At 46.5% G+C, this 23,625-nt stretch overlaps 1 protein-coding gene across 2 annotated transcripts in view; it reads left to right on the forward strand.

The window, feature by feature from the left end:
• Nucleotides 1–23,625, forward strand: part of syt1a (synaptotagmin Ia) — a 93,073-nt gene that overhangs the window by 9,769 nt on the left and 59,679 nt on the right. For both annotated transcript variants that reach the window (XM_058078460.1, XM_058078461.1), the window contains exon 2: nt 22,257–22,308. The gene's annotated coding sequence lies outside the window, so the exon portion shown is untranslated. The remainder of the gene's footprint in view (nt 1–22,256; nt 22,309–23,625) is intronic.

Genomic DNA, 23,625 nt, shown 5'->3' on the forward strand with positions numbered 1-23,625 from the left:
CGCGTTTTGTGTTGGTGGAGGCTGACTGGTCCTCACCTGGCGTTTTTGTAGATGATTGTCGACTGGTCCTCACTTGGCGTTTGTGTAGATGATTGCCGACTGGTCCTCACCTGGCGTTTGTGTAGATGATTGCTAACTGGTCTTCATCTGGCGTTTGTGTAGATGATTGCTGACTGGTCTTCACCTGCCGTTTGTGTAGATGATAACTGACTGGTCTTCAACAACCCTGTACTTGCGGACCTGTGGATCACAGCTTGTGAGCGTCTTGGTGTGAAAGCAAGGAGGAAGAACGTGTTCCTCTCTTTAAACTTTCAGGGATGCTGTGGGGTTGATGGGCATCCAAACTGGGAGCGCTGCGGGATGCGTATTGGCGACACGTGGAAACGGATAGATTCCTACATCCAGAGACCTCGAGGGCGCACTTAATCTCACGCATACAGTCGGCTGACTGTGTACAAAAGGCGCCCAGACACAATGAGGAGTCAATTATAGAAACAATTATAATGTAGTCATCAATTCTAAATTACGGAATAAAAGGAAGGCGGCCGGTGTCCTCTTCAGTGAAAATGGTTTAAATGCGCTCAAACCCGCATCGAGGTCGTCGGCGCTAAAACCCCCATGACCCCTTTAGAAATGTCAACATTTGCATTTTCCTCTGCAACGGCACACACGTGCGTTTGAAGAGCGCTCCTCCTGGGAGGGATGGCCTTCAGCAGGTCTTTGTGGAGTCAGCATCAGCATGCAGGAAGGACGCCTGCTGGAGGTTTCAGTTCAAGCCCGAATGTATGGCCGGGAATTCCTGTAGATGATCGTTCCAAGGACGTCTCACAGGTGGATTAATAGGACTAAAGGGGGGGGGGGGGGCTCGAAACGCACATTCCCATGACAACTGTGCTGCAAAACAAAAGCGCAGTCTGAGAGTGGAGTAGGTAATTCCACACCGTGAAATAACGTTGCACCGGTCAGCCCACGGACAAAAAAAACCAAATCAAAGCGTCCGTGTTAAATTCGCCATAAAATGATTTTCCTCCTCAGGAGTGTCTGCTCAGGTCACCGGGGGCCGTTGTGGAAATATTCATTAGACCTTAATATGACATCTAAGCGTCTCCCCGCTACCGCGTGGCGTGTCTTTAACACGGACGCCACACAACCTCCGCACGGCCGTCACTCGGCACCGTGAGAGTGGCACCGTGGCTTGATTGATGTCTTTGATGTCAATGTTGAAGTCTCCCAGGACTGCAATGTACCTGTGGCAGTAGGTGTGCTTATGCTTTGGCTTATGCTTGATGGAGACTCGGCAAAAACATGAAGACCTAAACAAATATAAGTGTCGCTTCTTTCAGTCCAGATTTGGGCTGCTTTGAAGGACCGGGACCAGGACCAGGACCAGGGGCCCACAACTCGTTGAGAAGAGCAATACTTTCACATCTGGGACAAAATAAGTTGCTCCGTTTGTTGCTAGCTTGTTCTTGATCACTTGCTGAGATAGTGATTACCCAGAAAGGTTAGCCAGTACAATTATAATTATAAATGACATTTCCCATGATGCTTAGCGTTTTAGTTTTAGCATTACTCCAGCTGATGCCTCAATCTGCACGTCTAATGGCTCATGGACTAAATGTTCTACGACGCAGACATCGAGACATTTGGCGGGTGTGGCCCCCATAGAGCGGGCATTACGGTACCTGCTAGCTTGGCAATAGCGGACTGCCAGTCCCATCTTAAATATGGAGGGGCGAACAGGTACCGGGAACCGTCATGGATGTTTTGTCGGCTTCCCGACCTGTTTAGCAGCATCCACCACGTTCATGAAAAGTAGCAGATAACGCCATCGATTATGGATGTCAGGACAGGACGGCTAATGACTGTACAGGGCTAAATTCGATTTGCTAGCTGCCATGCTCCAGCGCACCCCAGATGACAGACCAAAAAAAAAAAAACGGGAGGGAACGTTGGCGGGTGGCGGGTGATGAATGACTCGGTGGAGGGTTTGATTGGCTTTTTATCTGCTCACGGGACGGCTGGGGATGAACGGAGATTGATGGGCCGTGGAGTGCTCAGACGGTGTTGTCTCCTCCGACACTCGGCTGTAGTGGAGTGTGCCCCCCCCCACCCCAGCGCTAAACACCCCCAATTCAGTCCAAGCGGCGCCGTCACCCAGAAGACGCCAATTCTGGGAACATATTCCACCTGGCTGACGGAGTAGAACGTTCAAGGTCACGTCAAGGCTTACGGTAGATCAAGATGAAGGGAATGTCGGGATAAGGACATTTTATGGGCATGCATGGACAAAGAGCAGGAATATCTATCCGGTTTGGGTTATTGGAGTCTACACGCCAGATCAATAACCGGCAGCGATCAGCGCCAACGGATCCAGCCTTCCATCTGCTAACTGTGTCACGTCAGCCTCCGCCCACATTGCTACTACATCTCCACCCAGTGCTAAACACCCGCAATTCAGTCCAAGCGGCGCCGTCACCCAGAAGACGCCATTTCTGGGAACATATTCCACCTGGCTGACGCAGTAGAACGTTCAAGGTCACGTCAAGGCTTACGGATGAAGGGAATGTCGGGATAAGGACATTTTATGGGCATGCATGGACAAAGAGCAGGAATATCTATCCGGTTTGGGCTATTGGAGTCTACACGCCAGATCAATAACCGGCAGCGATCAGCGCCAACGGATCCAGCCTTCCATCTGCTAACTGTGTCACGTCATGCAACGTCATGTTTGGCCCATTGACGTTAACCAAACATTATTTACCAGGCAGCGCTCCGCCGTGTGTGTGTGTGTGTGTGTGTGTGTGTGTGTGCGTGCAGACTGTCTGCATCCATTCCCCTCACTTAGCGCTAATGCCGTGTATTGAACAACAAGCAGGCGAGCTCCAAACAGAAGCCAGGCCCAAATAAGCACGCCTAATATAGCTCGCATCTCCAAAATGGGCATCAGCGCATCCCGGATGTCTGAACGTGTGGCGCTAATGGGCCTTGATGGGAGTCTTGAGCAGACCTCCTCCTGGATTTAGGACACAGGGGGGGGGGGGGGGGGGAATCATGTTGTGATTACAATGAATAGGGATTGATATCGGCTAGCAAAGCCGACACGAGTAGGGAATATTAACCTCTTGACAACAAACAGGCAGTACTAATCGAGCAGCTTGAAGTAGACTACAGTGGATTGTGTTTACGGTCTGCTCTCCAAAAGACAACAATTCCTTCTTTTGCCGTGGTTTTCCTCGGAAAGCTAATTGGAGTTTGGATTTGCTGTCAATCTGAATGTCCTCTCTAATCCAGACACAATAGAATAAGTCAATATAATATTTATTACACAGCATGCTGGCCGCAAACTCTTGGATAACAAGTCTATTCATAATTGAAAAGGGCACCGGAGTCGATGCAAAGCGAGCATATTATGGGATGCAGCTCTAGTCTTCTTTGGCTTTGTCCGCCATGTCTGCCCGCCTCGCTCCTCCTCGCGTGCCTTTTTTTTGCCTCCAAAAAGGAGCGGCTTAAAAGGTCACGGCGCCCTCCGCTGCCCGCTGTGCTCTTTGCCCTTTCCACTCGCCAAGACCCCCGTTGGCCGGAAGTCACAAATCCCGCCCATCAGATAGACTTCCTTTATTGTCATTGCACAATAACACAGCAGTGAAATTGCTAATGAAATGTCTATTATTATTTATTCAAAATTATTTAAATTATTTGTGCAATTTACTGTTTACACTGTACATTATTGTTCATATTTGATGTCATCTATTCATTCATTCATTCATTTTCTACTGCTTTTCCTCATGAGGGTCGTGAGGGTGCTGGAGCCTATTCCAGCTGTCTTTGGGCGAGAGGCGGGGTACACCCTGGACTGGTGGCCAGCCAATCACAGGGCACATATAGACAAACAACCATTCTTCGGGCGAGCCAGCCAATCACAGAGCACATATAGACAAACAACCATTCTTCGGGCGAGCCAGCCAATCCCAGGGAACATATAGACAAACAACAAACAATTCTTCGGGCGAGCCAGCCAATCACAGGGAACATATAGACAAACAACCATTCTTCGGGCGAGCCAGCCAATCACAGGACACATATAGACAAACAAACATTCTTCGGGCGAGCCAACCAATCACAGGGCACATTTAGACAAACAACCATTCTTCGGGCGAGCCAGCCAATCCCAGGGCACATATAGACAAACAACTATTCTTCGGGCGAGCCAGCCAATCCGAGGGAACATTTAGACAAACAACCATTTTTTTCGGGCGAGCCAGCCAATCCCAGGGAACATATAGACAAGCCACAAACAAGCTTCGGGCGAGCCAGCCAATCACAGGGAACATAGACAAACAACCATTCTTCGGGCGAGCCAGCCAATCACAGGGCACATATAGACAAACAACCATTCTTCGGGCGAGCCAGCCAATCACAGGGCACATATAGACAAACAACCATTCTTCGGGCGAGCCAGCCAATCACAGGGCACATATAGACAAACAAACATTCTTCGGGCGAGCCAACCAATCACAGGGCACATATAGACAAACAACCATTCTTCGGGCGAGCCAGCCAATCCCAGGGCACATATAGACAAACAACTATTCTTCGGGCGAGCCAGCCAATCCTAGGGAACATTTAGACAACCATTTTTTTCGGGCGAGCCAGCCAATCCCAGGGAACATATAGACAAACAACAAACAATTCTTCGGGCGAGCCAGCCAATCACAGGGCACATATAGACAAACAATCATTCTTCGGGCGAGCCAGCCAATCCCAGGGAACATATAGACAAACAACCATTCTTCGGGCGAGCCAACCAATCACAGGGAACATATAGACAAACAACCATTCTTCGGGCGAGCCAGCCAATCCTAGGGAATATTTAGACAAACAACCATTCTTCGGGCGAGCCAGCCAATCACAGGGCACATATAGACAAACAACCATTCTTCGGGCGAGCCAGCCAATCACAGGGCACATATAGACAAACAACCATTCTTCGGGCGAGCCAGCCAATCACAGGGCACATATAGACAAACAACCATTTTTTTCGGGTGAGCCAGCCAATCACAGGGAACATATAGACAAACAACAAACAATTCTTCGGGCGAGCCAGCCAATCACAGGGCACATATAGACAAACAACCATTCTTCGGGCGAGCCAGCCAATCCTAGGGAACATTTAGACAAACAACCATTTTTTTCGGGCGAGCCAGCCAATCACAGGGAACATATAGACAAACAACAAACAATTCTTCGGGCGAGCCAGCCAATCACAGGGCACATATAGAGAAACAACCATTCTTCGGGCGAGCCAGCCAATCCCAGGGAACATTTAGACAAACAACCATTTTTCGGGCGAGCCAGACAATCACAGGGCACATATAGACAAACAACCATTCTTCGGGCGAGCCAGCCAATCACAGGGCACATATAGACAAACAACCATTTTTCGGGCGAGCCAGCCAATCCTAGGGAACATTTAGACAAACAACCATTTTTTTCGGGCGAGCCAGCCAATCCCAGGGAACATATAGACAAACAAACATTCTTCGGGCGAGCCAGCCAATCACAGGGCACATATAGACAAACAACCATTCTTCGGGCGAGCCAGCCAATCACAGGGCACATATAGACAAACAACCATTTTTTTCGGGCGAGCCAGCCAATCCCAGGGAACATATAGACAAACAACAAACAATTCTTCGGGCGAGCCAGCCAATCACAGGGAACATATAGACAAACAACCATTCTTCGGGCGAGCCAGCCAATCACAGGGAACATATAGACAAACAACCATTCTTCGGGCGAGCCAGCCAATCACAGGGCACATATAGACAAACAACCATTTTTTTCGGGCGAGCCAGCCAATCCCAGGGAACATATAGACAAACAACAAACAATTCTTCGGGCGAGCCAGCCAATCACAGGGAACATATAGACAAACAACCATTCTTCGGGCGAGCCAGCCAATCACAGGACACATATAGACAAACAAACATTCTTTGGGCGAGCCAGCCAATCCCAGGGCACATATAGACAAACAACTATTCTTCGGGCGAGCCAGCCAATCCTAGGGAACATTTAGACAAACAACCATTTTTTTCGGGCGAGCCAGCCAATCCCAGGGAACATATAGACAAGCCACAAACAAGCTTCGGGCGAGCCAGCCAATCACAGGGAACATAGACAAACAACCATTCTTCGGGCGAGCCAGCCAATCACAGGGCACATATAGACAAACAACCATTCTTCGGGCGAGCCAGCCAATCACAGGGCACATATAGACAAACAACCATTCTTCGGGCGAGCCAGCCAATCACAGGGCACATATAGACAAACAAACATTCTTCGGGCGAGCCAACCAATCACAGGGCACATATAGACAAACAACCATTCTTCGGGCGAGCCAGCCAATCCCAGGGCACATATAGACAAACAACTATTCTTCGGGCGAGCCAGCCAATCCTAGGGAACATTTAGACAACCATTTTTTTCGGGCGAGCCAGCCAATCCCAGGGAACATATAGACAAACAACAAACAATTCTTCGGGCGAGCCAGCCAATCACAGGGCACATATAGACAAACAATCATTCTTCGGGCGAGCCAGCCAATCCCAGGGAACATATAGACAAACAACCATTCTTCGGGCGAGCCAACCAATCACAGGGAACATATAGACAAACAACCATTCTTCGGGCGAGCCAGCCAATCCTAGGGAACATTTAGACAAACAACCATTTTTTTCGGGCGAGCCAGCCAATCCCAGGGAACATATAGACAAACAACAAACAATTCTTTGGGTGAGCCAGCCAATCCCAGGGCACATATAGACAAACAACCATTCTTCGGGCGAGCCAGCCAATCACAGGGGCACATATAGACAAACAACCATTCACACTCACATTCATACCTATGGACAATTTGGAGTGGCTAATTAACCTAGCATGTTTTTGGAATGTGGGAGGAAACCAGAGTACCCGGAGAAAACCCACGCATGCACGGGGAGATCATGCAAACTCCACACAGAGATGGCCGATGGTGGAATCGAACTTGGGTCTCCTAGCTGTGAGGTCTGCGCGCTAACCACTCTTATACGGGAGCTAGGCAACAACATCAGCCCGAAAATTCTGCTTTTTAACGGCACTGTGTTCATGAGATATGCTATGCTAAAGCTAACTATCGTATATTCACTCGATGCCGTAGCGCCACCTGCTGCGCCGGAGATACGTGTCCAGCTTTTATTTTGAAGAGAAGGTCGGCTTAGTGACTTTTAGGCTTCATGTTTCTGTTCCTCTGCTGCATAATTATTCACGCAAGTGGCACACAGCGAGTTATTTATACCGTGCAGCGTGTTGCCCAACCGCTACCACGCTCCTGATTGGTGCAACTGCTTTTCTAGGTCAGACACGGCATCACACGCACGCACACACATACAACACGCACACACACACACACACATACAACACGCACACACACACACGCCAATGTTCTCCCTGTCCTCACCCACACAGCCAAATGCCTCCGTTGGGAAAGGTGATGTGGATTTTCCACATGGCTGCCCTTCATCCTCACCAATGTGACTATAAACACGACTCCCAACAAAGATGGCAGCATCTTCCTCTCTGTGGACACCTATCCATTTGAAGCCATGCTGAGCAAACACCCCCCCCCCCATCCACCCCCACTCAGCTTTCTGTTAACGGCTGCTGCTTGGGAATCATGTATAGCCCATAAATGAGCGTCAGCCAGCTGTAGCGGGACGCTCGGCGGCCCCCCCCCGGGGTGGTCGATCAGGTGGGTGCGCATCTGGCGCCCGCACAGACTTCTTGCTCGGCTTGCCGTGGTCATCTCGCCGCTTCATGCTAACTCCATTGTGACCTAAATTTCGCTCCGACACGCTGGCCTGGCTGCCATATTTGTCACGGCATCGATCACCTCCACTGCAGCGACTACGCCTCATCGGTCATTGCTTCAACCTTCCTCGGCAGCTGCTTTATCGCCGCCATCAATCACACGGCAGCGGCGCTCAAAAGAGACAGCGTCTTTGCACATCTGTGTTTCTGGTTTTGTCCTCCTCGTACAAATGCCCCCCCCCCCCCCCCCCCCCCCCCCGCTCCTCCATGATAGCAAATGGAAAGGCAGATGACGTCACATCAGCAACAAATACGTGGAAGTAGCATGGAAGAGCATCCAGCCTGAAACCCTGACCTAAACACTCCCATTCACAAGCCTTGGGGAAAAGAGGACGTTTGGTCACCCAAACTAAAGTCCATTAGATACTTGATTGACTGGGAGAGTGTAGGTTTTGGTTTCTGTGGACTGGAGAGTCCAGGTTTTGGTTTCCGTGTCTTGAACAGTGTAGGTTTTGGTTTACATGTCTTGGAGAGTGTAGGTTTTGGTTTCCATGTCTTGGAAAGTTTTGGTTTCCATGTCTTGGAGAGTGTAGGTTTTGGTTTCCGTGTCTTGGAGAGTGTAGGTTTTGGTTTCTGTGGACTGGAGAGTCTAGGTTTTGGTTTCCGTGTCTTGGAGAGTCTAGGTTTTGGTTTCCATTCCATGGATTGGAGAGTGTAGGTTTTGGTTTTCATGTCTTAGAGTGGAGTGTAGGTTTTGGTTTACGTGTCTTGGAGAGTGTAGGCTTTGGTTTCCATGTTAGGTTTTGGTTTCCATGTCTTGGAGAGTGTAGGTTTTGGTTTTCATGTCTTGGAGAGTGTAGGTTTTGGTTTTCATGTCTTGGAGAGTGTAGTTTTTGGTTTCCGTGTGTTGGAGAGTGTAGTTTTTGGTTTCCGTGTGTTGGAGAGTGTAGGTTTTGGTTTCCATGTTAGGTTTTGGTTTCCGTGTCTTGGAGAGTGTAGGTTTTGGTTTCCGTGTCTTGGAGAGTGTAGGTTTTGGTTTCCGTGTGTTGGAGAGTGTAGGTTTTGGTTTCCATGTTAGGTTTTGGTTTCCGTGTCTTGGAGAGTGTAGGTTTTGGTTTCCGTGTCTTGGAGAGTGGAGTGTAGGTTTTGGTTTTCCTGTATTGGAGAGTGGAGTGGAGGTTTTGGTTTCCATGTTAGGTTTTGGTTTCCGTGTCTTGGAGAGCGTAGGTTTTTGTTTACTCGCCTTGGAGAGCGTAGGTTTTGGTTTACGCGCCTTGGAGAGCGTAGGTTTTGGTTTACGCATCTTGGAGAGCGTAGGTTTTGGTTTACGCGTCTTGGAGAGCGTAGGTTTTGGTTTACGCGTCTTGGACAGTGTAGGTTTTGGTTTCCAGTAGGTTTTGGTTTCCACGGCTTGACATTTGCAGCCTTCCATCAACATGGCGTGCATTAGCAGTGCGGGCCAAAGAGGGATGTCCCGGTCGGTCTTGTCTTAAATTGGGTTCAAAGTGTCGAGCAGCCACACGAGAGAAGATGGAAGAAGTTTTGATTGCCACATACATCTCCCATGACTCTTTTCCCATCCTCCCTGCCTCACCTCATCACTTCCTGCCCCCATTTTAATAGCATGTTACCGGAGCTGCAGAGAAAAAGTCAAAAGCAATTTTTCAAAGATAAATAGTGTTGTAGGGCGGACTGGACGTGCTGGAGTACGTCGCCAATATCAAGTCATGTGATCACTTACCGTGTGCTTTGCTGTCCTGCAAGGCCTCCAAATAAACGTCTGAATATGAATGTCTTTTGGATGCAGGGCAAACCGCTCCTCCCTCAGCCCTCCAATTTCCACATGCAAATACCCCGGCGGAGGGTGGGCAGTGCGTGCAGCCGAGTCGGGGGAGCATAAATTACATTTGCATGTGATTTGAGGGGAACGGCAGCTCAGCGGGTGCAGGAATTACAAACCAGGAGAGGCCGGACTGATTGCTCTCCTCTCCAGGACACTTATTGCTCGTCCTCAGCGTGAGATCCACTCATGGCGACCTTCAGCTGATAGAGCTCCACGTCGGCATGGAGATGCGCTGCTTTGGACTCGTCTCCCACAACTCTTTCACTTGTTTTGTAGGACTCGGGTTCTTGGTCCCTTTCTTATCCGAGGAGTCCATCATGTGTGTCTATGGAGGTTCATCTTGGTTCATCATGAAGATCGGTAATGCATTGTGATGCACGTGATGCACCAAAGGCCCTCTTATGTAACGCTCATCCTTGCATGAAGCATGCCCCCAACCCCCACCCCCACCCTGAGGACTGCTCACCTGGTCCAAATGGACCAATAAGCCATGCCCGGCCATGTTTCTTCTGCATGGGTGTATTGAATCGTACCAGCCAATTGACATTAAGTTCCAATTAAACAGGGAATTGAGCATCCTGACGCTCATTGTTTGCTCAACGGCAGCTCTTGGCACCCAAAACACATCCCAAAGCATGACAATCACACACAGTTGCGTAGTCATCACGTTAAACGGGTGTGGCTGTTTACGCCTCCGTGCCCCCCCCCCCCCCCCATGTGGGGTTCCTCCACAGCTGCTGAGACGCCATCAAGCACGTCTTCACACAGCAGAGACGCTCAGCAGATCTTTCCGCCGAGACTCCAAACACTTTTGACTTCATTTCATCATGAATGCGTTCCAACATCAAATCCGCCGCTTACCTTTCCCGTGAGAAAAATGCTTCCTTCGTTTTACACGCACAAAACAATGCAGAGTACGTGGAAATGAGAAGAGAAATCACCATTGAGCATTTAACATGTCTATGACCTTTTACTGAGGTGGAAGGGGGGGGGGGTGAGAGGGGATGGAACGCTGGTCCCTTACGGACGTACATTTAACGAGCGGACAGTTAGCGCTGACTTATATCAACAAATAAATCCCCCACACTCTCATAATAACGATCAGTGGATAGATGGAGTCACCAGCGGGTGGATTATCTGTTTGACGAGTTAGTTAGTTGTTACTTAGTTTGACCGTATGCTAACCAAGACGGTGTACCCAAACCAAGGCAGATTTTCATTGAAAACCGGCATGTACAAACTGTGGCTTTTAATATGGATTGAATTTATTATTGAAGTCCAATGAAACGTATTCGATTTACATTTTTGGATGAGCGTCAGTTGGAAAAGAAGCAGATTTCATATTTAGATATTAGATATGTTTATGCGATATTAGATATTAGATTTGTTTATGCGATATTAGATATTAGATTTGTTCATGCGATATTAGATATTAGATTTGTATATGTGATATTAGATATTAGATTTGTTTATGCGATATTAAATATTAGATTTATATATGTGATATTAGATATTAGATTTGTTTATGCGATATTAGATATTAGATTTGTATATGTGATATTAGATATTAGATTTATGCGATATTAGATTTGTATATGCGATATTGGATATTAGATTTGTATATGCGATATTGGATATTAGATTTGTATATGCGATATTAGATATTAGATTTGTATATGCGATATTAAATATTAGATTTGTATATGCGATATTAAATATTAGATTTGTATATGCGATATTGTATATTAGATTTGTTTATGCGATATTAGATATTAGATTTGTTTATGTGATATTAGATTTGTACATGCGATATTAGATATTAGATTTGTATATGCGATATTAGATATTAGATTTGTATATGCGATATTAGATATTAGATTTGTATATGCGATATTAGATATTATATTTTTGTATGTGATATTAGATATTATATTTGTATATGCGATATATTTGTTTATGCGGTATTAGATTTGTTTATGTGATATTAGATATTAGATTTGTATATGTGATGAGTGGAGTACTTGACAGTACCAAAAGTACAGAAAGTACTGCATGTCTCGGTCCGCAGCTTCGTGCTGGTCGCCTTAGCGGCTAAGGAAGAAGGGGCGGGGGCGAGGGCGGGGGCGGGCGTCGGGACAAGTAGGTGGGCGTGGCGATGATACTCCTCCCCTTTTGACTTATGAGGTCTCACTTAAGTAACTCACCTCTCCCTCGGCCTGACTTGCAGACGTATTCCACGTGTCACGCCGCCATCACAGGGACTTCGGTGACTTTGATTGGCGGCCATTAACCTCCAGCTCCGGCAGCTTCCCGCTTCATCCATCCACTGCTCTTTTCTCGTCAAAGGCAAGTTTCAAAAAGATCCCGAGGCCTGACATCTCGGCTGGAGCTGTCACGGACGGCGGCCGTGTGTGTGTGTCGGCTTTGACGAGACCGCGGCGCCGACTCTTTAATGAGCCACTAAAGGTCATCCCAATGTGGAGCTGTGGAATAATAAACGTGTGACGTGGGAGAAAATTCCACCTCCCTTTTTATTGTAACTTTGAAACGCGTGACTGGAGCTTTTATTGGGAGCATGATTATGATTTAAGCGTCTCCGAGAATTCCCGACCGAGGCAGGCGCTCCGAAATAAGGTTTCCCTTCTGCTGTAATTCAATTCCTGTGTACTTTGCAGCCAAATGTGTGTCCCAGTCAGGCCACGCAAACTGGATTAGATAAGTCCGACGAGCTTCTTCTGACGTACGAGTGGACCTTTCCTCTCCTCCAGACTGGGGGGGGTGGTCGGGGGGGCACAATACGTAGCAAGCCTTCATCTTCCTTTGTCTTTGCTCCTCGTTCTTCCGGGCATGGCCTCTCAGGGCATTCAGTGGATGGCAACTGGGAGGAGGGGGGTCCTCTGGCAACCATGGACAGCGGTTTGGGTAAAATGGAGGGAGGGGTGGGCCTCTGGCAACCATGGACAGCGGTTCAGGTAGAATTGGGGGGCCTCTGGCTACCATGGACAGCGGTTCAGGTAGAATTGGGGGGCCTCTGGCTACCATGGACAGCGGTTCAGGTAGAATTGGGGGCCTCTGGCTACCATGGACAGCGGTTCAGGTAGAAGGGGGGGGCCTCTGGCAACCATGGACAGCGGTTCAGGTAGGGGGGGAGGTCTCTGGCAACCATGGACAGCGGTTCAGGTAGAATTGGGGGGCCTCTGGCAACCATGGACAGCGGTTCAGGTAGAAGGGGGAGCCTCTGGCAACCATGGACAGTGGTTCAGGTAAAATGTAGGGGGGGGGGCCTCTGGCAACCATGGACAGTGGTTTGGGTAAAATGGAGGGAGGGGGGCCTCTGGCTACCATGGACAGTGGTTCAGGTAAAATGTAGGGGGGGGGGCCTCTGGCAACCATGGACAGTGGTTCAGGTAAAATGGAGGTTGGGGGGCCTCTGGCAACCATGGACAGTGGTTCAGGCAAAATGTAGGGGGGGCTCTGGCTACCATGGACAGTGGTTCAGGTAGAAGGGGGGGGGGGGGCTCTGGCAACCATGGACAGTTGTTCAGGTAAAATGGAGGGGGGGGGGGGGCTCTGGCAACCATCGACAGTGTTTCGGGTAAAATGAAGGGAGGGGGGCCACTGGCAACCATGGACAGTGGTTCATGTAAAATAGAGGGAGGGGGGCCTTGGCAACCATGGACAGTGGTTTGGGTGGAAGTACCAGGTTAGCATTCAGTTGGAAGCATGGCCAAGGTGGCCGTGTTATTTGTTAGAGACTCTTGTTTGGGGGGGGGGGGGGCATTGGTCGGAGCATGGAGGCGAGGCGGCGTCACGGACCACCCTCCCCCGCACGTTCCGAGATTTCAAACAGTCTTCCTTCCCCGTCCAGTCTTTGGATATGTATTTATGCAGCTGACATTTAAAGGCGTATTTTAACACAGCTAATCTCCGCATCGCCTCGGGACCTTGTACTTGTGTACTTGTGTACTTGTGTACTTGTACACAGAGCGGTATGGAAATTGTTGTAAAAACAAGCAATTAGGAAGGCCATCATAATTAGCTTGACACGTGGCATTAGCAAAGTGGAATGAAAGCAAACAAGAGTGAAAATGGAGGCACTTGTTGCTCGGCATCCCAAGAAAGCAACCAAACGCAGGAAGTGGGGGCGGGCGTTCAAAGAGCATCTTTTATTTTGAAGTGCATGACTCATGGCAGAAACACCTGCTGAGTAGAGAAGCTCTTTTTCAAATTAAAAGTATCTTTGATGTCTGCTCGGCCAGAAGTGGGTCACCCCTCCCGCCAAGGAGGTGATCGTGCTGGTCTCCTCCAATAATGCTTTTACCTTCCCGCTGCGTCACCAGCCCCCCCCCCCCCCCTTTGCCTCGCTGTCCCACTTTGGTCCAAACAGACCATCCCAGGGCCAGGGGTCTGTCATCATCTCAATGTTTTTGCACCGTGTGATTGGATGGCTGCTTCCAAGATGGCCGTTTGGGCCGAAACAACATCTTACTCACGCAGGAACAAAATGACAATATTCCCCAAATCCTTTTACCGTAACATTTGTTTCTTATTGCGTTTCTTATCCTTGGTAGGATCACATAAACCACACAAAGAGATGGTAGAGGCATGGTAGAGATAGTAGAGTTGGTAGTGGCATGGTAGAGACATGGTAGATGCATGGTAGATGCATGGTAGAGTTGGTAGAGGCATGGTAGATGCATGGTAGAGTTGGTAGAGTTGGTAGATGCATGGTAGAGATAGTAGAGTTGGTAGCGGCATGGTAGATGCATGGTAGAGATAGTAGAGTTGGTAGAGGCATGGTAGATGCATGGTAGAGTTGGTAGAGTTGGTAGATGCATGGTAGAGATAGTAGAGTTGGTAGCGGCATGGTAGATGCATGGTAGAGATAGTAGAGTTGGTAGAGGCATGGTAGAGTTGGTAGAGATAGTAGAGGCATGGTACAGGTTATGTTAGAGTTGGTAGATGCATGGTAGCGGTATGGCACTAACATGAATGAATGGATGGATGAACGAACGAACAAATGGATGGATGAATGAATGAATGAACAAATGGATGGATGGATGAATGAACAAATGAATGAATGAACGAACAGATGGATGAACAAACGAATGAACAAATGGATGGATGAATGAATGAATGAACGGATGAATGGATGGATAGATGAATGAACAAACAAATGAATGAACGAACAAATGGATGGATGAATGAACAAATGGATGAATGGTTGAATGAATGGATGGATGGATGAACAAATGAATGAATGAACAAATGGATGGATGGTTGAATGAATGGATGGATGAATGAACAAATGAATGAATGAACGAACGGATGGATGAACAAATGAATGAATGAACACATGGATGGATGAATGAACGGACGGACGGACGGATGAATGAATGAATGAATGAACGAACGGAGGGATGGATGAATGGGTGGATGGATGGATGGATAGATGAATGAACAAACAAATGAACGAACGAACAAATGGATGGATGGTTGAATGAATGGATGGATGGATGGATGGATGAACAAATGAATGAACAAATGGATGAATGAATGAATGAACGAACAGATAGATGGATGAATGGATGGATGATGGTTAGATGAATGAACAAACAAACTAATGGATGGATGAATGCATGAATGAATGAACAAATGGATTGTTGAATGGATGGATGAACGAATGAATGAACAAACGAATGAATGGATGGATGAATGCATGAATGAATGAACAAATGGATTGTTGAATGGATGGATGAATGAATGAATGAACAAACGAATGAATGGATGGATGAACGAATGAATGAATGAACAAATGGATGGATGAATGAATGAATGAATGAACGGATGGATGAATGAACAAATGGATGGATGAATGAATGAATGAATGAACGGATGGATGAATGAATGAATGAACAGGTGGATGGATGGATGGGTGAATGAACGAACAAACAAACGGATGGATGAATGAACGAACAAATGGATGAATGAATGAATGAACGAATGAACGAACCAATGAACGAACGAATGAATGAACAAACGAATGAATGGATGGATGAACGAATGAATGAATGAACAAATGGATGGATGAATGAATGAATGAACGGATGGATGAATGAATGAATGAACAGGTGGATGGATGGATGGATGGATGAATGAACGAACAAACAAACTAATGGATGGATGGAATAAGTGAACGAAAAAATGGATGAATGAATGAACGAACGAATGAACGAACGAATGAATGAACATCCCACCGTGTGGAGTCCATAGACCACATGCAGTAGTTCCATTGTTGCCAGCTAACGGTAGCGATTTGACCAAGTTTAGCTCCTCCAGTGAACGTAGAATCTGGAAAGACCAACTTCCAATATTTCCGTCCCCTTTTCATTTGTATGTGCGGTGCGTTCATGGTGACATTCCGTGCACAAAATAGCCTAAAGTGTTTTTTTTTTTTCCTGTTTAATGTCACACAATTTAGTGCGATGACAACGGCGCCATAATTAGTTTCTCTCCCCCTTGCGAGCATCTCCAGCTGAACAATAACGAGGTGTTTTCATGTCAAGAGAGACGAGCGCTGAGTGGCAGCCTCGTCTCCGCCGCAGTACGAGCACAAAGTACAACAATGGCGGGAAAATATTGAACCTCTCTCACAATTAGTCATGCTAATACTCCAATGACAGGACGCCACAATACTAAGAAGGCTTTGATTAGCTTAGCGTTGGTAATGCTAATGGTTTAATTTCATTTGAACATGCGTCAGATTACAATTGAATGCATCCCATAATAAGTTCACAGTTCCTCATGTCCGAAAGGAGTAGGAAGAAGCAAAGCTTATTAAATCCTACCCCTCCATCTGGTACTTTTACAATAAGTAACTGTTACATTTGTTCACTTCCTGCTTTCCGTTTGGGCGGCAAAAATGGCCTATAACTGACCTATAACTGTAGTACCAATGTAGTATTCTGCTGTTAAACCCTTCTGACCTATAACTGTAGTACCAATGTAGTATTCTGGTGTTAAACCATTTTGACCTATAACTGTAGTACCAATGTAGTACTCTGCTGTTAATCATTCTGACCTTTTACTGTAGTACCGATGTAGTATTCTGGTGTTAAACCATTCTGACCTATAACTGTAGTACCAATGTAGTATTCTGGTGTTAAACCATTCTGACCCATAACTGTAGTACCAATGTAGTATTCTGCTGTTAAACCATTCTGACCCATAACTGTAGTACCAATGTAGTATTCTGCTGTTAAACCATTCTGACCTACGTATAACTGTAGTACCAATGTAGTACTCTGCTGTTAAACCATTCTGACCTATAACTGTAGTACCAATGTAGTATTCTGGTGTTAAACCATTCTGACCTATAACTGTAGTACCAATGTAGTATTCTGGTGTTAAACCATTCTGACCTATAACTGTAGTACCAATGTAGTATTCTGGTGTTAAACCATTCTGACCTATAACTGTAGTACCAATGTAGTATTCTGCTGTTAAACCATTCTGACCTATAACTGTAGTACCAATGTAGTATTCTGGTGTTAAACCATTCTGACCTATAACTGTAGTACCAATGTAGTATTCTGCTGTTAAACCATTCTGACCCATAACTGTAGTACCAATGTAGTATTCTGCTGTTAAACCATTCTGACATATAACTGTAGTACCAATGTAGTATTCTGGTGTTAAACCATTCTGACCTATAACTGTAGTACCAATGTAGTATTCTGGTGTTAAACCATTCTGACCTATAACTGTAGTACCAATGTAGTATTCTGGTGTTAAACCATTCTGACCTATAACTGTAGTACCAATGTAGTACTCTGCTGTTAAACCATTCTGACCTATAACTGTAGTACCAATGTAGTATTCTGGTGTTAAACCATTCTGACCTATAACTGTAGTACCAATGTAGTATTCTGGTGTTAAACCATTCTGACCTATAACTGTAGTACCAATGTAGTATTCTGGTGTTAAACCATTCTGACCTATAACTGTAGTACCAATGTAGTATTCTGCTGTTAAACCATTCTGACATATAACTGTAGTACCAATGTAGTATTCCTGTGTTAAACCATTCTGACCTATAACTGTAGTACCAATGTAGTACTCTGGTGTTAAACCATTCTGACCTATAACTGTAGTACCAATGTAGTACTCTGCTGTTAATCATTCTGACCTTTTACTGTAGTACCGATGTAGTATTCTGGTGTCAAACCATTCTGACCTATAACTGTAGTACCGATGTAGTATTCCTGTGTTAAACCATTCTGACCTATAACTGTAGTACCAATGTAGTACTCTGGTGTCAAACCATTCTGACCTATGACTGTAGTACCAATGTAGTATTCTGGTGTCAAACCATTCTGACCTATAACTGTAGTACCAATGTAGTATTCTGGTGTTAAACCATTCTGACCCATAACTGTAGTACCAATGTAGTACTCTGCTGTTAAACCATTCTGACCTACGTATAACTGTAGTACCAATGTAGTACTCTGCTGTTAAACCATTCTGACATATAACTGTAGTACCAATGTAGTATTCTGCTGTTAAACCATTCTGACATATAACTGTAGTACCAATGTAGTATTCTGCTGTTAAACCATTCTGACATATAACTGTAGTACCAATGTAGTATTCTGCTGTTAAACCATTCTGACCTATAACTGTAGTACCAATATAGTACTACGGTTGTTTTGGTCGTTGGTTTGACATCCTGTCAGCGTCGGGTAAAAGTGTCAGCCCAAAGACACGTTTCCCAAATAATGGCCGCCCCCTGGAGGGGCTATTTTATAGACGGGGGTGCCGCCCGAGAGTTTGGTGCTCTGTACAATATCGTGTCCACTCCTCAAACCCAAATGCCAGTTGGCTCGTTTATATCGGGGGGGCTTAATTACGCAGATGGCTGTGAGCACTTGGCAAGGGGGGCCAACTCGGGGCCCCCCCCCAGACCCGCGTTTGCCCCGTGTGGTATGTAAAGCATCCATCCAGCAGCAGCTTGCATCGCCAGCCCCCATCCAGACGTCCCGCCATGCCCGTTTGCGGCCATGTTTGCCGTGTAAACGCGGTGGGTCGGTTAGCATCGCATGGCGGCTTCATTACATCCTGCAAACAAAGCCGGCGCCCTCGTGCAAAGGTTCTTGGCGTGCCCCCCTCCTTGCTGGCACGCTCCTGGATTTCCTCTCCAGCTGCTGTGAAGGCCGCCGGTCTGCTTGGAAGGCAGCGAGAAAGTCTCCAAAAAAACCACAGCCAGAACTCCAACCAGCTTGGAGGTCAGGAGGTCAGAATGACGACGGCTCCTCCTTCCCCGGTGGAACATCTCCATGCCGGATGCTGTAGAGCAATGTTCCTTTAGCGTTCTCGTCCACACGAGCTCCGATCCCACGGTCCCTCTTGTCTCCTCGTGTGGGGTCACTACAGCCGAGCTCACCAGCCGTGTTCGTGGAGAACGTGACCACAAGGACCAGCACCCACTCGAGGTCCAGCCTGGAAGTCAAACATGCGTTCCTGGTACATGCCTGAGATCATGTGACGCTGTTGGAGATGAGTGACGCTGTTGGAGATGAGTGACAGGAGGATGGAGATCATGTGACGCGGTTGGAGATGAGTGACAGGAAGATGGAGACCATGTGACGCGGTTGGAGATGAGTGACAGGAGGATAGAGATCATGTGACGCGGTTGGAGATGAGTGACAGGAGGGTGGAGATCATGTGATGCTGTTGGAGATGACTGACAGGAGGATGGAGATCATGTGACGCGGTTGGAGATGAGTGACAGGAAGATGGAGACCATGTGACGCGGTTGGAGATGAGTGACATGAAGATGGAGATCATGTGATGCTGTTGGAGAGGAGTGACAGGAGGGTGGAGATCATGTGACGCTGTTGGAGATGAGTGACAGGAGGATGGAGATCATGTGACGCTGTTGGAGATGAGTGACAGAAGGATGGAGATCATGTGACGCTGTTGGAGATGAGTGACAGGAAGATGGAGACCATGTGGCGCGGTTGGAGATGAGTGACAGGAGGATGGAGATCACGTGACGCTGTTGTAGATGAGTGACAGGAGGGTGGAGATCATGTGACGCGGTTGGAGATGAGTGACAGGAAGATGGAGACCATGTGACGCTGTTGGAGATGAGTGACAGGAGGATGGAGATCACGTGATGCTGTTGGAGATGAGTGACAGGAGGATGGAGATCACGTGATGCTGTTGGAGATGACTGACAGGAAGATGGAGATCACGTGACGCGGTTGGAGATGAGTGACAGGAGGATGGAGATCATGTGACGCTGTTGGAGATGACTGACAGGAGGATGGAGATCACGTGATGCGGTTGGAGATGAGTGACAGGAGGATGGAGATCATGTGACACTGTTGATGACTGACAGGAGGATGGAGATCACGTGACGCTGTTGGAGATGAGTGACAGGAGGGTGGAGATCACGTGACGCTGTTGGAGATGAGTGACAGGAGGGTGGAGATCACGTGATGCGGTTGGAGATGAGTGGGATGCCATCAGGGGTACCTAATGAAGTGTCCTTGTGATGAAGCCTTCTCCAGACGTGTTCTTGACCTGATCATGTGAGGAGAAACCCAGATGTTTGGCCCCTCTTCACCTGCTCTAATTGGCGTCCACGTCTGGCGCCGAGGCCAAGCGCTGCACTTGATATCGTTTGAAGGTTATTTGCAGGCCGACAGCGAGGGGCCCACGTGACCGCTATTGAAGAACCTCCTTGCCGCCTCTCCAAGCCCTCCTGCTGTCAGCTGATAAATACCAGCCTCTAATTGGACGCCCCTGGACCCGGGGTGACCACGCTTGGAACCGTTGGGCGGATAAAATGGCCGAGAACTGACCTATGACTGTAGTACCAATGTAGTACTCTTGTGTCAAACCATTCTGACCTGTAACTGTAGTACCAATGTAGTATTCTGCTGTTAAACCATTCTGACATATAACTGTAGTACCAATGTAGTATTCTGCTGTTAAACCATTCTGACATATAACTGTAGTACCAATGTAGTATTCTGCTGTCAAACCATTCTGACATATAACTGTAGTACCAATGTAGTATTCTGGTGTTAAACCATTCTGACCTATAACTGTAGTACCAATGTAGTATTCTGCTGGTAAACCATTCTGACCTCTAACTGTAGTACCAATGTAGTATTCTGCTGTTAAACCATTCTGACCGATAACTGTAGTACCAATGTAGTATTCTGGTGTTAAACCATTCTGACATATAACTGTAGTACCAATGTAGTATTCTGCTGTTAAACCATTCTGACATATAACTGTAGTACCAATGTAGTACTCTGCTGTTAAATCATTCTGACCTATAACTGTAGTACCAATGTAGTATTCTGCTGTTAAACCATTCTGACCTATAACTGTAGTACCAATGTAGTATTCTGGTGTTAAACCATTCTGACCCATAACTGTAGTACCAATGTAGTATTCTGCTATTAAACCATTCTGACCTATAACTGTAGTACCAATGTAGTACTCTGGTGTTAAACCATTCTGACCTATAACTGTAGTACCAATGTAGTATTCTGGTGTCAAACCATTCTGACCTATGACTGTAGTACCAATGTAGTATTAAACCATTCTGACCTATAACTGTAGTACCAATATAGTATTCTGGTGTTAAATCATTGTGACCTATAACTGTAGTACCAATGTAGTACTCTGGTGTCAAACCATTCTGACCTCTAACTGTAGTACCAATGTAGTACTCTGCTGTTAATCATTCTGACCTTTTACTGTAGTACCGATGTAGTATTCCTGTGTTAAACCATTCTGACATATAACTGTAGTACCAATGCAGTATTCTGGTGTTAAACCATTCTGACCTATAACTGTAGTACCAATGTAGTACTCTGCTGTTAAACCATTCTGACCTATAACTGTAGTACCAATGTAGTATTTTGCTGTTAAACCATTGTGACCTATAACTGTAGTACCAATGTAGTATTCTGCTGTTAAACCATTGTGACCTATAACTGTAGTACCAATGTAGTATTCTGGTGTTAAACCATTCTGACCTATAACTGTAGTAACAATGTAGTATTCTGGTGTCAAACCATTCTGACCTATAACTGTAGTACCAATGTAGTACTCTGCTGTTAAATCATTCTGACCTCTAACTGTAGTACCAATGTAGTATTCTGCTGTTAAACCATTCTGACCTTTTACTGTAGTACCAATGTAGTATTCTGCTGTTAAACCATTCTGACCTTTTACTGTAGTACCAATGTAGTATTCTCGGCAGTGTGATCCACCACAGCGGAGTGGGCGTGCCTGGGGGCGGAGCCGTGGGTGGTATACATTAAACCAGACCATTTTCACAGGAAGCACCAAATCCAAAGAAATGAATAGGTGCAGATTGTGGAAGATCTAGAAAGCTTTGCCTGCGGGTTATTGTGTGGAGCTGCTCTATAGAGTCCACTTAAACATCCCTTCATCCTCTCAACTGCTCAACGTCGTCACTCGTGGTAAAGGTGAAAGGTGAAAGGTGAAAGCGGCGCTAACAGGTCTTCTTCTCTTTCAGCAAGCCGCACGTTGAAGGCAGCCCGGAACCGAAGCCCTCAGCACGTCACACGGTAAGCACTCGTGCAGCCTTCATGGCTTGACTTGATGACGAGTCCTTCCTTCCTTCCTCCTACCGATCTTCTACCTCCTGCATCTTCATAAATCATACTTTCCATATCTTTGCATCAACGTCCTCCTCCTAAAACCGCAGTGAGACGCGCGTCTGTCACGTGGATCCTTCGCCCCCCTTTCGGGTCCCGGTCACCGTCTCAAAATGAAAACCACGTCTGCGTCTCCTTTTCAACAAGCGCACGCGGGCGCTCCTTGCGCGCCTTTTTTTTAATCTCGCCGCTCTTGCTATTTCATTTCCTGTCTGACTGGTTGAATCAGTGCCGGCTCGCCGCTCGATGGCGACGGCCGAGCAAAATCTCACCGTCACTCACGTCTTTTTTCCATTCATAACGCCACGTGATGGCGCCGACTCGTGTACCGATGCGTATTCAACACAATTCCCGCCCCCCTCGACCCTGACCCCCCCCCGAACCGCATAGGCTGAGCTAAGTGGAATGGAAATGTTTATGTTGACATAAACAACTGTTACATCAGGGGTCTCAAACACGCGGCCCGCGGGCCAAATGTGGCCCGCATGACACTCATTTGAGGCCCCCCCGCCTTGATATGAAAGTTCAATGTAAAGTTTGATATGGATGCTGTATGGTATCATGTACCCAGAAAAAAAATATTACGTTTTGATTCATGTTCATGGTAAAGGTTAAATAACTGTTAATAGTTATCCTCCCTATCCGTGTGGAAGTGGTAAGTTTTTGGCTTTTTTTTTAAGTTTAAAGGAAATAACTTGGAGGCTACCGTTTAGGGCGCTAGCTCTCTAGTTTGCGAGTTAGCATGTGTCTCAAGACAAATTATTACGTTTTGATTCATGTTCATGTTAAAGGTTAAATAACTGTTAGTAGTTATCCTCCCTATCCGTGTGGAAGTGGTAAGTTTTTGGCTTTTTTTTAAGTTTAAAGGAAATAACTTGGAGGCTACCATTTAGGGCGCTAGCTCTCTAGTTTGCGAGTTAGCATGTGTCTCAAGACAAATTATTACGTTTTGATTCATGTTCATGTTAAAGGTTAAATAACTGTTAATAGTTATCCTCCCTATCCGTGTGGAAGTGGTAAGTTTTTGGCTTTTTTTTAAGTTTAAAGGAAATAACTTGGAGGCTACCGTTTAGGGCGCTAGCTCTCTAGTTTGCGAGTTAGCATGTGTCTCAAGACAAATTATTACGTTTTGATTCATGTTCATGTTAAAGGTTAAATAACTGTTAATAGTTATCCTCCCTATCTGTGTGGAAGTGGTAAGTTTTTGGCTTTTTTTTAAGTTGAAAG

This window comes from Doryrhamphus excisus, chromosome 7 (genome assembly GCF_030265055.1).
Source record: "Doryrhamphus excisus isolate RoL2022-K1 chromosome 7, RoL_Dexc_1.0, whole genome shotgun sequence".
NCBI lineage: Eukaryota > Metazoa > Chordata > Actinopteri > Syngnathiformes > Syngnathidae > Doryrhamphus > Doryrhamphus excisus.